The following is an 18,995-nucleotide window of genomic DNA, read 5'->3' as shown; positions in this document are numbered from 1 at the left end:
TCTGAATATTCCCTTAGGGGCGTCACTACCTAAGTTCTTAATTTTATTCAATTTATTCTAATTTGTTACGATTTAGTCATTTGGTCAGATATTTTAGTTTATTTACATCTCTATCAACCAACCTCGTTAAAGATTTAACTACACATGTTCAAAGTCAAGAAAATAAACATAATAATAGAAAACAAAGCAACCATAAAAGTAAAACTAAAGAAAAATGTAAAACTTAATATATTTATGCAAGAAGACTTAAATAACATGAAATCAAAAGCATTTAACCAAAAAATCTATAGCAGAAAACATAAAAGGAACAAGTTATAACAAATTTGAAGTGAAATAAACTGAAATGCATTAAACTAAAGCTTAAATAGTCTTAAAAACAAAGTACAAGGGCTGGAAATGTAAATAAACCTTAGCTACAGTGTTAACTAACTTAATTAACATAAAGAACATCAAAAAAAAAGTAAATGCAGGAAAATAAACTCTAACCTAAGGTAGAAGAAGAGAAAAATAAAAACCCAAGTAAAGAACAGAGAAAAAATAAAGAAAACCTAGAGAAAACTAAACCTAAAACTAAGTTAAAATGTTTCTCTCTCCTCCTCAGTAATTTTTGGTTGTTTTGAAGGGTGTTCTGATGACTTTTTGAAGTCAAAATTGCCCCTACATGGGCCTTGTGTGATTGGTGGGTTGGGTAGGAAAATGTTGCCTTTTTTGTCCAAAATTTTCCCTCTAACGAAGGTGATATCGCGATACGCAAAAGAGGATATCGCGATATCTCGGGCAGTGTTGAACTTGGGGATCTTCCTTGTGAGGTGGATGTTGCGATACCTAAGTAGTATGACACGATACCACTGAATGGTATCCTTGGTCTTCTATATTGTCTCGGAGGTCGTGATTCCAAGGGTTGGATGTCGTGATACCCCTACCCTCAATGCCATTCTCGCTCATTTTCAACTTCTGACACATTCCTACATCATTAAAACACACGTTAGACCTCCCAATGCCACTATCGGCCAATTTGGGTAAAAAATTAGACAAAAACAAGAAATATTCACTTATTACCCAAAAAATATAAAAAATGAAAAAATAAACAAAACTAATTTAAAAACTCTATTTTGTTTAAGAAAAAGCTCTTTTAAGTGTGTCAAAAAATCCTAATTTGCCACGTCAATTTTTGGTTGATCGTAAGCTATGAATCAGGTAAAGTTAATGTTGTGCACAAATTGAATAGGTTGTTTGGAAGTATCGAAATAGGTATGAAATGCTTCATTTTTACCAAAAATAGAATCCACGTCTCGATAAGCAATCTTCTTCATCGCAACGTTGACCGATAATCAGTCATGTCGCGACATTAAGTGGCCTGAGGTCACGATGTGACAAATTGTTTGGCAACGTCATGATGTGGAAAACGTGACATCACGACGTCAGCCTTGAATTTTCAAAACTTTGCAATTTGGTCCTATTTCGTGCTTGGTTAAAAAAAAGATCTTACGTAAGCTCGATTAAGACTCAGATTTGATTATTTTATATAATGTAGATGCGTTTAACATATAATTGCATGTTTGAATGGTAATTTCATCTATAGTTGATGGTAGTTTCTCTGACAACGACTGTAGCATTTTATAGCTCGGATCCGATGACCAGTTTGGGCGAAGGGTGTTACATAACCATCTTCCTCTCACTCAAGTCTGACCAGCATAAATGTGTTCCACGTCGTCAACCATACAAATTTTCATATGAAGCCATTTGAATTTTATTGGAAACTATTATTATAAACGAATTTGGCTAGAGGCAACTAACATTCCCAACTAGGTTCAAATTTGATGATACGAGCTCAAAACATGTCTTCCAATACCTGGATAGCTCGCTCTGATTGACAATCAAACTGGGGATAAAAAACAATGCTAAAATTTAGCGTTGCACCTAAAAAAAGGATTTGATACAAGCAATACTTCCAAAATCTCGAAGTAAAACAAGGATCTCGAGATAAAAGAAATATACACATCATGAAGTCTTATTATCTAGCAGATATACGCCTCAACAAGCTTTTGAAGTGACCAATTGTTTCTCACCACCAAAAAATGAGTAGACTTCATTAATCAGTCAACTATTACCGAGATGGCATTTCTTTTACTCGGCGAAGTTGGTAGATTAACAACAAAGTCCATTGCAATTCGTTCCCATTTCCACGTAGGAACTGAAATAGGTTGAAGCAACCTAGAGAGAATTTTATGTTCAGCTTTTACTCATTGGAAAGTCAAGCATTTTGCGAAATATTCAACCATTTCCCTTTTCATACCTAGTCACCAATATGATTCTCGCTAATCACGATACATTTTTGCAACACCATGATGCATAACAAAATAACTATCGTGAGCTTCACACAGAATCAATTGCTTCAATTCAACATTTTCAAGCACACAAGTTTGATTATGAAATCGAAGACAATTATACTTATTGATACTGAAATTCTCATTATTGTCTTTCTGAGCAAACTTTCTTTTCTTCACTATCTTATCATTTGTAGATTGTGCCTCTTTTATTTGATCAATCAACCTGGTCTTTATTTTCAATTCAACTAACAAGTTGTCATCATCATATACATTCAATTCAATAAACAATGATCTTGATCTCAATTCAACCATTTTCTTTCGGCTCAAAGCATCAGCCACCACATTCGCTGTTCTAGGATGATAATGAATTGTACAATCATAATCTTTTATCAATTCAATCCAGCAATTTGAAAGAGGAGATATTTGAATCTTGTGATACGTACATATATAGCACTTTTCCCCATACAAATAGTGCCTTAAGATATTTAGAGCAAATACCACAACGACTAGTTTTAAACCACTCATCGGGTAATTGTGTTCATGCAGCTTTAATTATCTGGATTCATATACAATTACCTTACCATCCTACATCAATACACAACCCAATCCACTTAGTGAATTATTACTGAATACAATATATCATTTTCTTAATTCGGGCAAGGTCAAAATTAATGCTTCTGTCAACATGCCTTTTAATTTCTCGAAACTCTCCTAACACTGGTCATTCCAGACAAAGGGTACATTCTTTTTCAAACGCTTCATCATAGGAAAAACTATTTTGGAATATCCACTTAAGAATCTTCTGTAATAACCAATCAGTCCTAGAAAGCATCATATTTCTAACTCATTTTTTACGGTTTCCATTATAAAAATGACTTCAATATTTTTAAGATTCACACAGATTCCCTCAACCGATATAACATGTCCTAAAAACACAAGTTCTATAAAGAAAAATTCACATTTACTGAGCTTTCCATATAGTTTCTTTTCCTATAGCACTTGCAACATAATTCTCAGATGCTTATCATGGTCCTCCTCTAATTTCTAGCACTTGCAACACCTCTTGTTGATTCTTTTACAAACATAGTGGGACTCTTCATTACTTCCTTTCCTTTATTAAAAAATCCAAGGCCACTCCTTCCTGAATCTCTTCTACCAGCAACATGTATCTCATTTAGTTTGTTGCTACCTGTGTTGAATTTCTCAAGCATCAAGTTTGTTTCAGCCAACTCCTTCTTAGTGTTAATCAGATTGTTCAATTCTTTGGTCAGTAGCTCCTCTTTATCCTTAACGTGCTTAAAAAACTTTTTATTTTATTCCTTTAGTTGTAGATTCTCTTAAGCCAATTTCAAATTCAAGTCACATACCTTTTCGCATTTGCCTAGGATAGTCTTATAGGTCTTTAAAAATTCTTCCTCATCATCACCATCTGGATCATCATCTATTTCAACCTTTGAACTAGATATCACACTTGAAGTAAAAGCAACATAATTGTTCACTTGGTCCACATCTGTTTCAAAATAACTAGAGCTGTCTTCATCACTCCATTTAGCACATGAAGACTTCTTTTTCTTCTTAAGATTATTAGCACACTTAGCCTATATATGACCATATCCAAAACATTCATGACACTGTATGCCCTTATTCTTTGCTTTCTCTCTCCTCCTTAATCGCTACACCTTTAGTCTTGGTCTAAGGAGTGTTCTTTGTTGCCTCAAACTTCTTGAATCTCTTGGCTTACTTCTTAAAAGCCTTATTAAAAGTATGAGTAAGTTAAGAAATCTACTCTTGAAGTTATTCTATGGCAGTGCTATTGGGAATGGACACTTCATTATACACTTGGAGAGCAATGCTCCTTTATCCCTTAGATTTACTCCTTTTTTATTCATCCAATTTCATCTCTAAACTTTATAGGGAACCTATTATCTCATCAAATTTCAAGTTTTCTAGATTTTTGGCCTCCTTTATTATAGTCACCTTAACAGAGAATCTTTCAAGTAATGACCTTATAATCTTTCTCACAAGTTTAAAGTTGGAAAAATCCTCTCCAACGGTGAATGCTTGAATAGACAGATCATGTAATTTTGCATAAAAATCACCAATAATCTTAAAATATTACATTCTTAGAGTCTCGAACTTAGTGGTCAAGTTTTGCATTTTGGATTGCTTGATAGTGTTTGTTCTCTCATGAGTTGTTTGAAGGATTTCCCAAGCTTCTTTTGCAATAGTTCACTTATAGACATGTTTAAATTATTGTAAATCAATCTCGTATAATATTGCATACAGGGCTTTTGAGTTCGCATCGGTAACTCTCTCTTCATTGCCTACCCAACTCCAAGTTTAAGATTTTTTACAGATTTAGAGTCAATTGTAAGAGATTTCGAGCCAGTAAGAATAGAACGTCATGGGCTCTCATCAACAAACTTGTTATAAGCCTTCCATTGTCAAGCATAGGAGGACGGGTAATTGAAGATTCTTCCATTGTCAGCAAAAAACAACACCGGGAATTACCACTAGATACGTTAAGTGTGAAACTTTGATACCAATTGTTGCTACCTACAATTGATGCTTAATGAATAACACAAATAGTTAATGCATGTTCTTAGTTGTAGTGGCCACTACGACATGGCACTGTAATATCTATGCAAACAAAACACAAAGAACACCAAAGTTTGTTTACATAGTTCAGTTTCCCTCCGTTTGTAGAGCTCGACTTAGTGAGTAATTCCACTATCTTTGAAACAAAATAGAACAAGTGAATCACACTCTATAACTCCCCAAGAATAGAGATCTCACCTTTGTACCTAAAAGACTAGAACATTCACCTCCAAATCCCCCCTAAGAATCTAGGCGATAAACAATCAATGTTTACATATCATATTGCACTCACAAAAATATTTCCTTAGTGAATGAATACATGTGTTCCCAATATGCTCTCATTACATAACCTAGATAAGCCTCATAGAATCTATTTGTTCTTGTAACATGCCTAACCCGTATTTCCTGCTGGATTAATGTTACAGAGCATTACCGTACAAACAGAACATTAAAACATACATTTCATACATCAACGAAAACATATTATAAAACATTCATTTATTTACATATCATCCCTAAATGAAGCCCTCTAGGACCTAGAAACACCTTAGAAACAATTAGGGACTAATTTGCAAACATTTGGAAAGTCTAAGAAAAAGTTAAAAAAATTAACTATAGGGGTCACAAGATTGTGTGGCCAGGCCGTGTTCCTCACACGATTGAGACACACACTCGTGTCTCAGGCAATGTAACCTTCGAACTAGGAACACATGGTCGTGTCTCAGCCTGTGTCCTCACCCGTGCAACTCTCTAAGTAGGGTCACACGACCTTGTCAAATGCTCGTGTGCTAGGTCGTGTAACTCTCGAAATAGCCCCACATGCCTGTGTATCAGGCCGTGTACTAGGCCGCGTAACTAACTAACTTGCATACAAAGGAACCTATAGGGGATACACGGTTGTGTCACTAAGCCATGTGTGAATCACACGCCCGTGTCTCAGGCCGTGTGGACATAAATTTGCCCAAAATCAAGCCAATCCCAACACCAACTTATGCATAAACCAATAGGCCTTTTGTGAACATAATCAAGGCATCATAATCCTATCGAAACATACATATTATAACTAATTCAAGAGTCCTAAATCAACCAAAAATATACCACTCGAGGCACCTCAAATGCAATAATCAAAACTTACCTAAACATGTATTTGTTACCACATTTTAATCATCATCTACTAGTTCAATAACTTTCAAAACATGTTATAACTTAACCATATTCAAGCTACCTCAAACATACCATATGAACCATTCTAAAACATGCAATATGAGATTGCACAGTGACACAAACCATCAAGGCATCAAGAGACATCAACAAAGATAATTTATACATACGAAAACATCAACTAATCATTCACTAAATACCATTACAAGACACCTATACATGCCATTATAACCTTGGCCAAAACATCAAAAACTACAAAAATTTATGTTGGATAGTGTGATAGATCTCCGACGAGCTTCCAAACTAATGGGGCTTCTGATAATCTATAAAACATAGGAAAGAAACTACGTAAGCACATAATGCTTAGTAAGTTCGTAGAACATGAAACATAACTTACCATTTCATTTATATAACATTAAGTAAAAGCATAATATAATCCAACCACAAGCTTGGCACAAGCCTATGCATCATCATCAATACACAAGTTAGTGCATTTATACATAATTCACTTAAATCAACCATATAAGAAGTCATTTCCATCTGAAATACATCATTTGAATCATTCATCCTTTCCGTGAACAAATGCGTAATACCATTTGGAAACTTACCATTCCAATCCCTTTCCTTGTCTGTTGAAACACTTAGAACATCCGATCCTTGGGAAAGCTCACATGAAGTGTGCTTAAACATATAATCGTAACATTTCCTTTACGTCGTTGCTTACACGAGCTGTGAAATGGGCCTGCTCACATGAGCTGTGGGTGGAATGTAAGCTATATGATGCTGCTCACACGAGCTATGGAGTATCCGCAATAAATGTAAGACCTCAGCCATCAGTAGGACATTCAAGACCAGCACCCAAAACATGAAATCCCTAATGACATGTCATTCGTATTCTACGAATTCCTAAGGTTCAACCGGAACTCAATAATCATCCTGGAATTAATGTGAATATACATCATTCAATAGCATTATCAATACATAATAACATATAATTGCATAACATGAATATAGTAATCCATACATACGAACTTACCTCGATAACTAGGGCGTAAAAACGAAGTCGAACTAATTCGAGGCCTTAGCTTTTCCCTGATCTAAATCTGTACATGGTCTATCTTGATCTAAATAGATAAATTCAATTTATTTAATAATTCTATTATTCAATTCAGTTCACATTTCATGTTGATGCAAAATTAGTATTTTGCCCTAATATTTTAACTTTTCCCAATTTAGTCCTTAAGCTCATAAATTGAAATTTAAGAATTTTAATCCTTTTCTCAAGCTAACTGATTTCTCTAGGGACTTAAACCAATCCATACAAACCATCATTTCACAAATTTAACATGAAATTTTACTATTTTTACAAACACGTCCCTAAATACAATTTTCATCAAAAATCACTTTACAAAACTTGATTATTTATCAAAAAGGACTCGTAATCTATCATTAAACATCAAGATTCATACAACATTTTAATGGCATAACCCTCAATCTTGAACAGTTTTACAAATTGATCCCCAGGCTAGCTAGATTAAGCTAAAACGACCTCAAAAACATAAAAACCATTAAAAACGGGCTTAAAACACTTACATGAAAGGGGAGATCTTGGTGGAATCAATGACCCCTAAAATGGCTATTGTTTCTTGTGAAATTCAGTGGGAAAAAAGATGGATGAAGATGGAGAAATTTTTAGTTTTACTTATTTTAACTTTAATTACTCATTTGGAATTGAGTTTTTGCCAAGAACGGCTCCAATGTCTATCGTCCCTTATAGGATAGCACTGAAAGAGCTGGTGGAGTTAAAAGCTCAAATCCAAGAACTCTTGGATCGAGGATTCATTCGACCAAGTGTGTCTCCGTGGGGGCACCAGTGTTGTTCGTAAAGAAAAATGATGGGACCATGCGCATGTGCATTGACTATCGGTAATTGAATAAACTAACTATCAAGAATAAGTATCCCTTGCCGAGGATAGATGATTTATTTGATCAGTTGTAAGGAGCATCGATTTTCTCCAAAATATATCTTCATTTTGGGTACCATCAACTGAGAGTTAAGGAGGCTGATGTGTATAAGACTGTGTTTAGGACTCGTTATGATAATTACGAGTTCCTAGTAATGCCGTTTGGGCTGACGAATGCACCAGCTGCCTTTATGGACCTAATGAACTGAGTATTTCAGCCCTACTTAGATCGGTTTATGGTAGTATTCATGGACTATATCTTGGTGTATTTGAGAACTGAGGATGAGCATGATGCACATCTTCGAATTGTTCTACAGATTTTAAGGGAGAAACAATTGTATGCTAAATTTAGCAAGTGTGAGTTTTGGCTGCGAGAAGTGACATTTCTAGGCCACTTGGTACCTGTCGAGGGGATTAGGGTTGATCCTTGGAAAATTGAAACTGTACTAGATTGGAAACTACCTAAGACCGTATCTGAGATTCGAAGTTTTCTAGGTTTGGCAGGGTATTATAGACGTTTTATTTAGGGGTTTTCTTTAATTGCTGCACCCCTAACTTAGTTGCTACGTAAGGGGTACCGTTTAATTGGACTGATAAGCAGCAAGAAAGTTTTGAGAAATTGAAGAAAGTTCTAACTGAGGCCCCTGTCTTGATACAGCCAGAGTTTGAGAAGGAATTCACTGTCTACAGTGATGCATCATACGTTGGTTTGGGTTGTGTGCTGATGTAGGAGGGTAAGGTGATTGCTTATATGTCTCGTCAGCTTAAGCCTTATGAGGTGAATTACCCCTACTCATGACTTGGAGTTAGTCGCGATGGTATTCACAGTGAAAATTTAAAGGCACTACTTATATGGTGGGAAGTGTACTATCTACACATATCACAGGAGTTTTAAGTACCTACTCACTCAGAAGGAGCTGAATCTTAGGCAGCAAAGAAGGATAGAGCTACTTAAGGATTTTGATTGCTCGATTGAATACCATCCTGGTAAGGCTAACGTAGTAGCTGATGCTTTGACCCGTAAGGCTGTATCTGAATTGAGAGCAATGCTTGCTAGTCTCAGTTTATTTGATGATGGTAGTTTGTTGGCTGAGTTGAAAGTTAGACTGATGTGGATTGAACAAATTAAGGGTAAATAGTTGTTGGATGAGTCACTGGTTCCTCGTTTCCGTCAGGTTGAAATTGGGGAAACTTCGGATTTTGGGTTGAATAGTGAAGGAGTATTGTGTTTTTGTGGGAGAGTCTGTATACCGAGGGATAACGATTTGAGGTAGTCTATACTGCGAAAGGCGCATAGTAGTCCTTATGCTATGCATCTCAATGGGAATAAAATGTACTGTGACCTTCGTGAGTTATATTGGTGGCCTAGTCTTAAGCGTGAAGTAACTAATTTTGTGGGTGAGTGTTTGACTTGTCAGCAAGTGAAGACTGAACATCAGCTACCTTCAGGGTTGCTTCAGCCGGTTAAAATTCCACTTTGGAGTGTGAGAGAGTAACCATAGATTTTGTTAGTGGGCTGCCTTTAACACTTACCAAGAAGGATTCAGTATGGGTCATTGTTGATCGATTGACTAAATCTGCCCATTTCATACCGGTCTGTACTAATTACTCATTGTAGAAGTTGGCTAAGTTATATGTGGCTGAGATACAAGACTGGACTTTAGTATTGCATTTCTTTCCCAGACAGATGGTCAGTTAGAGAGGGTGATTCAAGTACTGGAGAATATGTTGAGGTGTTGTGTATTGGATTTTCGAGGTAGTTGGGAAGACTATTTGCCGTTAGCAGAGTTGGCATATAATAATAGCTACCAGTCCAGTATTCAAATAGCACCGTACGAGGCGTTATATGGTCGTAAGTGTCGTACTCCTAATTGTTGGACTGAGTTAGGCGAGAGGCGAGTTCTGGGGCCAGAATTAGTTTTTGATACCGAAAAGAAGGTAAAACTGATTCGAGACCGAATGAGGGAAGCATTTGATAAGAAAAAGTCTTACGTGGACTTTAAACACCGAGAAATTGAGTATTCTATGGGGGACTACGTTTAGCCCTAGGTTTGGACAGAAGGGTAAGCTTAGCCTAGGTTTATTGGGCCTTTCTGTATACTGAAGCGTGTAGGACCGGTCACATACTTGAGTTTCCTCCAGAATTAGACTGAATTCACGGTGTGTTCCACATCTCCATGCTTAGGCGTTATCGCTCTGATTCCACACACATTGTACCAATTGAGGAGATCGAGGTTAGGCTAGATCTAACCTTCGAGGAGGAGCCAGTATAGATTTTGGATCGTTACGTTAAAGTGCTAAGGAAGAAATCTATTCCATTAGTTAAAGTGCTTTGGCATAATCACAATTCAGAAGAAGCCACGTGGGAACCCGAAGAGGTGATGCGATAGCAATATCCTCATCTTTTTTGACCAGGTAAATTTCGAGGCCGAAATTTCGTTAAGGGGGTAGATTTGTAATGTACCAAAATTTAAGTCTTTAATTTTTGTATGTTGTGGAAAAAATTGCTTGTTTTCTTTATTGGCTAAGTGTTTTGGATGTGTTTGAGAAGCCTGGGTTCAAGTCTTGGCATTTGCAGAATTTTTAGTTTTGCTCTTAATTGAATCTGGACACTGGCACGTAGGCTTTATAAATATTTGTGCTTGTTTTATGGCACAAAGAGCCTATTGGTCCAATGGTAAGTGGCGTGTGAAGTACTCTTAAGGTTTGAGGTTCGAGTCCTAAGCTGCACTATGAAGTGTTAATTGTTATCACCTGTGCTGTGAGGTGTTGGAGTTTGACTGAAATGCTATGGAATTTGAATGAAGTGGTTAGGGAAGTTGAGGAGGAAGTGATGGAAAAAATCAAGGAGGGATAGGGGGTGTATTCTTAGGAGAAAATTAAGGAATTTGATGAGAGGGGGGAGTGTGTGTCGTTTAGGGTATTCCAACATTGAGAATTCGGCTAGAGAGAAAAAGTGTGTTATTTTTCAGCATTTGGAAGAACTTTTTGGGGAGCATTTATCGAATTTGGCCTTTAGGTACTAAAGGTATTCGGTTTTTTTGTCAGTTTCATTGTTCACCTATTCGCTTTCGGTGCCAAATTTTGTCTCGGGTTTGTGCATTTTTTTCTTTTCTGCTTATTCCTTCTTTCTTTCCCCTCTCCCTTTGTTGACGGAATCCTCTTCTCTCTCTCCCACTTCTCTTCTCTGTCGATCAAATTTCTTTTCTCTTCTTTTCTTCTTCTTTGGCCGAATAACCTTTTATTTTTGTCGGTTTGTCTATGTCGGGTTTCTTTCTCCCTTTTCCTCTTAGCCGAATATCACTCATTAGTTGTTTCGTTCTATACGTTGTCGTTCTTGTGCTGCAGGTTTCTGACTATCGGTAAGTGGTTTTACTCGTCACTTGACTAAACCTGTTCTCTTCTTTTCTTATTCCCATAACCGAGTACTCTTTTTCTTTACTATTTAATTGCCTATGGTTGATTTTCTTTTTATGGTGTTATTCGTTGTGGTCTTAGGATCTCCTTCGAGGAGTAATGGTTTGTAGGTGATCTGAAATAAAAACGCAACCTTTGTACTCAACAGTCTTCCAAGGTAGGAGGGTGTTTTTGGTTTAAGTGTTATAAGAGAGCATTTATACCTTAGCTTTTAATGGACTAACTTTGGGGTCGTGTTTGTTTCTAGGTGGGCGTTTGTGGATATAACACACTCTCTCAACTACAAATCGGCAAAAGCCGAAAAGCCAGAAAAGACGGCGCTGAAACCTTATGGGCGTGCGAATGCTTGTGTGGTAAACCGAGCCCACGAAGCACGGTGTTAGATTGTAGAGGCCTCCATGAGCATTTTTATGGGCTTATGCCGTAATAGGTCTAAAATGACAGAAATACCCTTGAAGGGTAAAATGACTAAAATGCCCTTAAAGGGTAAAATGACTAAAATGCCATCGAAGTGTAAAATGACTAAAATACCCTCGAAGGGTAAAATAACTGAAATACCCTCAAAGGGTAAAATGACTGAAATACCCTCGAAGGGTAAAATTACCGAAATACCCTCGAAAGGTACAATGACCGAAATTCCCCGAAGGGTAAAATAACCGAAATACCCCTGAAGGATAAAATGACCAAAATACCACTATAGGGTAAAATAATTTTTATACCCCTAGGAGTTGAAATGTGTGTATGACTGACTTGCTCTATGATATATATTTATGACTGTTACTGAGTATGACATACTGCATACACGTATGATTTATGACATGACATACTGCATGGGGCTGGGATTCTGATATAGGTAAAGTATACTGTATTGGTGGCTTTGCCACTTATAATGTTACTAGCAGCTTCGCTGCGATTCTATTACCGGCAGCTCTGTTGTGATATTGGTATGTTGGCTGGGTGGGTCAATTTTATCCCCACATGGTGCGTTGGTGGTACGGAGTGGTGTGTTGGCTGGATTGGGTTGGGTTGCATTACTACACTGTACTGTTTCTGTATTGGGCTAAGGCCACACTGTTACTGCTTTGGGCTAAGGCCTAGACTATTACTGCTTATGGCTCAGGCCCAGACTATTACTGCTTAGGGCTCAGGCCTAGACTGTTACTACCAGACTGTTACTACTTAGGGATCAGTCCCAGATTGTTACTGTATGTTGTATTTTGATTGACTGATTGGAGATTACACATTGAGTTTCGTAAACTCACCCTCTCCTTTAACTGTGCAGGTAATCCTCAGCCTTAGGCAATTCGGTGCTGCAAGAGACTCGGAGATGGCCACACAAACATTGCTGCTCACATTTGCTTTTACTCTATTTTAAATTATAAGTTGGGTTTCGTTTATATAATAAGGCCTTTAAAATGGTTTAAATTTTTAATTGGGTTTTACTTAAATATTTTAAACTGCTAGTAGGAGAAGACGAGTTTAAAAACAATTACTGTTTTTTCAAAGACACGGGGTTTTTTTAAGTAATAGAATTTAAAAAGCTTTCGCGATTTAGAACCAATTTATTAAAACCATATCTGATAACAAGACAAACATTTTTTAAAAATTTTAATAACAAAGAAGTTAATGTTAAACTGGGAAACAAATTTTTACCAATGAGTCCAATCTTTCGAAAGACGCTTTAATGTGACACGCCAGATCTGACCTAACGTCTAGGTCGGGTTTGGGGGTGTTACAAGTATCTTCACTACCTTAGTGATTGTTTGCAGTGGACACTACTGAGTTTCACTTAGCACAGAATCACACGAGTTGCCTCAATAATTATGACGTCGCTTATTATCATTGGGTGCCTAAAAAGTAACTTTTTAATATCATCCTAATCTAAGTTAAACTCTTTATTGTTTTGAGTTGATAAAAATTAACATTTAGTCTATTATATTCTTAAACCATAACAGATAACATGTTTTAATAATAAAAATGTATTTTTCTTCTTTTTCCTATCACATTGATTAACAACCCTAGCTACTTATCGTTTCTCCTTTCTCCCCAATTCTAGTTTTTTTATTTGGGAAAATAGATATGAAATTAATTTACATAGAAAAATATATTTGTTTATCAATAAAATAAAATACTATAAGTTTCAACATTTGTGTAGTAGACAATTTAAAAAAATAATTCTATAAGGACAATTTAGTAAAATGTGTTTTTAGGTAATCTTCCATTCCGACAACCAAACAACAAAATCTTACTTTCCAGCCAAATGAATCAAACATGTATGTAACATGCCCAGTATTGTTCCAATTAAGTTTGCATTCTGATAATCCTATTATCAAATATAATCATACACTTAAATAACCAAGCTCTGTCTTAAGGTTTTTATAATAGGGTCAGGGTATTTAGGTTGGGTTAGGAAAGCAGTTGGTGGGTGTAGATCACATTGATGTTAGGAATCTCTACCACATCAAGTAATGATCTCCAAAATTAGTTTTGATATAACTAATTCCAGGGATTCTTGTCTAATGTGCCAGAGATTCTTGGCCTCTAATATGACTGATTTTTCTATTGATATTACTGGTGCAAAAAAAAGGAAAAGAAAGAAAAGAAATTCGTTTTTGTTGAAACACAATTTTCCTTTTAAGTATTTGGCTGACACATTTAACTCTTTTTAGTTTATTTGATTGAGTAAAAGTATCATGTATAATTTAGATTGCATTTTGTCTCTCTATTAAAGAATAAGTAAATTGATTTTTGTACGTTAAATAGAAAAGCATAATATCCCTCCGTTAAGATTATACCCTTAAATGTTTATTAATTTGGTGTTTTATATATAAGACATGATAATAAATTTAGTCTTGAACATTTACATCTTTATTTAATTGGCTTCTGCTTTTTTATTTGGAACAAATTTACGCTCAACTTCTTTTATTGTAAATATGACACTATATTATCTTATGAGTTAAATCAAGAAATAATTTAGAAATAAAAAATCAAAAAATATAAATAAAAATTATGAAACAAACAAAACTGTTCAAAAATTAAGAAATTATAAAATTGTGAATAAAAATATTTTAGAAGCCAACTAGCCTCATCGACTGTTAAGTGATGCAAGTTTGGACCCCACATCCTCATTTCAAGTTCCAAAAGCTGTTGTGTTGTATATGATAAATGATGTCCGTATAATTTTTGAAAGCTCTCAATTTCTTTTTTATAAGCTTTAAAATATTTGTAAGGTATCTTAATTCTGTCTGAGATTTTATAAATAAAATATAAGTATATATATATATTTATATTTCTTTTCTCATTATTGTTGTTGTTTAGATAACATTTAAGAAATTAAAGGGAATTTATGAAATAAAAAACAGTAATTGAAGGGCAAAACCTGATATTTGAAAGACTTTCATTATATTAAGCCATGATTATGTACAAGTAGAGAAGAGAGATTTTATATTTGAATTTTGAATTATGAAGAGAATTTTTAAAATTTTGAAATTATAATCTTTTATAATTTTTTTTTAAATTTGTTTACCATGTGAGATGTAACATAAAATAATGTCACTTTAATAATAAAAGGTTGTTTGGAGCGTTAAAAAAGGTCGAAAAAAGTTGAAGGGTTAAAATGATTTTTTCTTTTTACAAAATTGGAAGGTTAAATACCTCATTGTATCTAAAAATTGAGAGTCAATTTAGTTCAAACAAAAAAAAAATAGAGGACAAATTAAATAAATGTGTGAATATAAAAAATTAAATATATTATTTGTTTTATATATAAAAGGTTAGAATAAATTTTTAAAAATAAAACTTTGGGGACAAAATAATTATTTTACTTATTCATTTAATATAGGGGATTAATTTTTTATTTTTTAGCGGCCAAGATATATTACAGAATCACTACAGTACTTTTAGCGATCTGATTGATGCTTGGGCTTTCAAAAGAAAGAGAAAATGGATCATGGAGAGCATTATTTCTCTTTTTATTTTTTAAAATTTGTATTAAATTTATAAATAATTAGGCTACTCCAGTTTGAAGTTAATTTTGTGTTTCTTTGTATGGGGTCCATGACCTCGTTACCATTCCCAAGGTATATTATTTGTAATATTTGTAGGGAGAAAAAAACACTAGAATTCATCACATCATCACTATATGGTGAAATAACATTTTTTCAAAACAATAATACTTGTTAAAATAATTATATTTCAAAAAATAAATTAACATTTAAAAGTCAGAAAAAAAATTGGTGAATACTTATTTTTAAACATAATTATTTGATATATTATTAGTAAATCTCTTAGATTTTACAAATAGATTGAAAGATTGATAAATGTCATATTTATTTATATGTATATATTTTAAATTTCATAATACAATCATCCAACTCTTAACCTAAAAAATTTCTTAAAATAAATGACGCTCCTTAAAAAATCACTTGCCTAAGAGATGGAAGAAAAGCAAAGAATAAATTTAACTCATCATTCATTAATAATTTTATTAGTTGATTGAGTCTTAGCTCGACTGTTATGAGTATTGTTGCCACTATAGGAGAACATGGGTTTGAGTGTTTTTTTATTAAATAAATATTATTTATATTATACTTATTCAACCATGATTCTCCTATCTCTTCCTAGAAATAGATGACACTGGTAGACTTATTTACATAAGTTTTATGACATAAGTTTCATATATTGTTATTCTGCCAGAAAGTAATAAAAATTTATTTTTTGAGAATAATAATTTCTACCGGTACCTATTGAGATAATTACTTTTCTACTGAAAGTAGTAAATTGTTTTTGTTTCTGTGTTTGGTTCTTGTTGCTCAAGCCCACACTCGATGCAATTTGGGGTACGAGGATAACGGAGAAGATCGTTCAGTTGAAAGCTAGGAATGTTTTGGATCTATCTAGCATAAAACACAAGTATGTTTTGATAGAATGTTTATTACAATAAATATCACAAATCGACTTGGTTTTGAACATTTTTAAACTTCCGCTATAATAGTAAATCGCTTTCATAACTAGATTTTTCCATTACTATCATCATAATCTTCATCATAGCTATCATCCATGTCAGTATCATCCACTAAATCATCATTATCTTAGTTTTCATGTCGACAGTCATGCTTAGAAGGGATGGATTCTTCCCCTTGATGCCATGGGTTTTTATCACGATTCATCTTACCTGCTCTTGACTCCTCAATAAGCTTTTCATTTCTTTTATCTACTTGCTTCTGTTTATCCATTTGATCCTGGATAAAATTTTATTGCTCTTTGTATCTCTTTTTCTGGAAGGATATTTGTTCCTTCATAACTCTTATTCTCTCTTGCATGTCCAAATATTGTTGATTATTGGACTAGTGATGTTGGGATCCCTGATCAGTAGATGATGGTCCGGCATGGTGCTAATTTTGTGGGTTAAAATATCATGGGGGTAGTGGTAAAATTATTGGCATGGGTTTTTTTGGTATTGATTTTGCTGATTTTGATTTTGAGGGTTTGTTTGATTTTGTGGGTTTGTGTTCTGGTTGTCATGTATGGGGTTTGGGTTTTGAGTTTTTCTGGTTTGAACTATATTTAATCTTCTGTTACGACTAGTGGGGTCTATAACTTGGTCGTGAGTGGGATCAAACTCGATGCTAAGAGGATCCCTGACACTTGGGTTCGAAATGTTTGTCCACACTCACCACACCAATTGTTAATTAGTGAGGTGAAAAATTTTGGAAGACGGTGGCTGAACGGGGAAGGTAGTGTGAAGATTAGGAAAGAGGTTAATTAGTGGAAGAGTTTAGGAATTAAAGGAGTGAGTATGTAGTGTGTATGAGTTGTTGCATGGACCTTTTGTAGTGGGGAACAAACTTAGCTACATGTCTTGAGGTCATTGATATAGAAGTTTGATTTGATACTACTGGTAGTGACGGTGATGATAAGTCTTAGGATGATGTTTTAGAACGACTGTTAATCAATTACTCTAAGCCTCCACGTGGTTCTTATCTAATCTTAGCGGAGATGCCCAACTCCCAAGTTCGTCAAGCTGAGGTTCACAAACTAACTCAAGACCCGCCATGTCTAGTTCCATTGAGAAACACATGCCGAGTTCTCTATAAGTACGTTGTCAGATTCACAAGATCTATTATGAGGTATATGTAGTTCTCTACGGAAGATATAACAATCCATCAACTTTCACATATAAAACTTTTATATTATTGTTTTTTTTTATTTCTTTTTACTTATCATTTTCATGAAGCTTAATTTTTCAAAAAGGAAATTGAAAGTCTGGAATCAAGATCCAATGTTTGTTTAAACAAATCTCTTGAATAATCAAGTTTAATATTTGTTTCCATGTACACCGTACTTCTTTGAAGCCAAATGATTCCCAAAGCTCCAAGAGCTATTCCTCAACTTTGGTGAAAGGTGGTCCATAGTTTAATGAGAACCAAAAGAAAAAAAATTCAATGCGACCTCTAATTGGATATGATCTAACATTCTTATCCATTTGAAAAAGCGCCATCACTCGGGATTAAAATTTTGATTAAGAAATGATTGCGTCTCTAAAGAAGATTATACCCTTAAATTAACATCTTTTATATTTTATAAATATAATACCCAAATTGTTGTACACCCTCTGAACTATTTACAGATACAGAAACTTAAATTTGAATTTGAAAATCGAATAAATTTGGGTTAAATTTAAATGCCTATTTGTATTAAAATCAAAGCACCAAATTGAAAATTAAAAGAAAAATGGGTTTTTGGCATCATTGTGCATAATCTTTCCCATGTGATAAAGAGGCCGGAAGGAATATTTAAGCTACCCTTTCAGAGTTTGAAACCTTCCCTTGTCGTAAGGACACCCTACTTTAATTTTTCATAAAATTATTCCACGTCAGCTTCGATTTAAATAAGAAAAATAATTGTATTTAAAGAAGAAAAAGAGGTATTCTGACATACCATCACATTAGATAAATCACATATACATTTTACATATATTATTAATCATTATACAATAATGATAAAAAGTATTTTAACTGTGCATATAATTTTCTGCTTCTATAATAATTATAATTATTCTTTTAATAATTATTTTTTATTATATTTACAATCTTATTTTATTTCATTTTAATTTTAAAATAAAATTAATATTTAATTTATGTGTACCGGTTTGTGGAGATTTAAACAATTAAGATTTCAGAATCTATCACATGTTCATCTTTCTCAAATATAATTTTTCATATTTTATAAATACTTTAATTACTATTTAAGTTCTTTTATTTTTAAAATATTTTAATTATCTTTAAAATAACTATTTACACGAATTATATAAAATAAAAGTAATAAAAAGTAAAATATGGACCTATATATTAAGAAAGTATTATTCCCAGCTCATAAAACTCATATGATTGAGACGAGTGACCACCGACACTGCAAGTGTCTTGCATTGTAGGAAAAATGGAAATCAGCTTTTACTACATTTTGTAAACAAATGTATAAGGTGAAATGGATGTCGGAAAATGCACAAATATTTAGATGAGTTTTG

This window comes from Gossypium hirsutum, chromosome D10, assembly GCF_007990345.1.
Source record: "Gossypium hirsutum isolate 1008001.06 chromosome D10, Gossypium_hirsutum_v2.1, whole genome shotgun sequence".
NCBI lineage: Eukaryota > Viridiplantae > Streptophyta > Magnoliopsida > Malvales > Malvaceae > Gossypium > Gossypium hirsutum.
Note: the sequence above shows the minus strand (reverse complement) of the source record.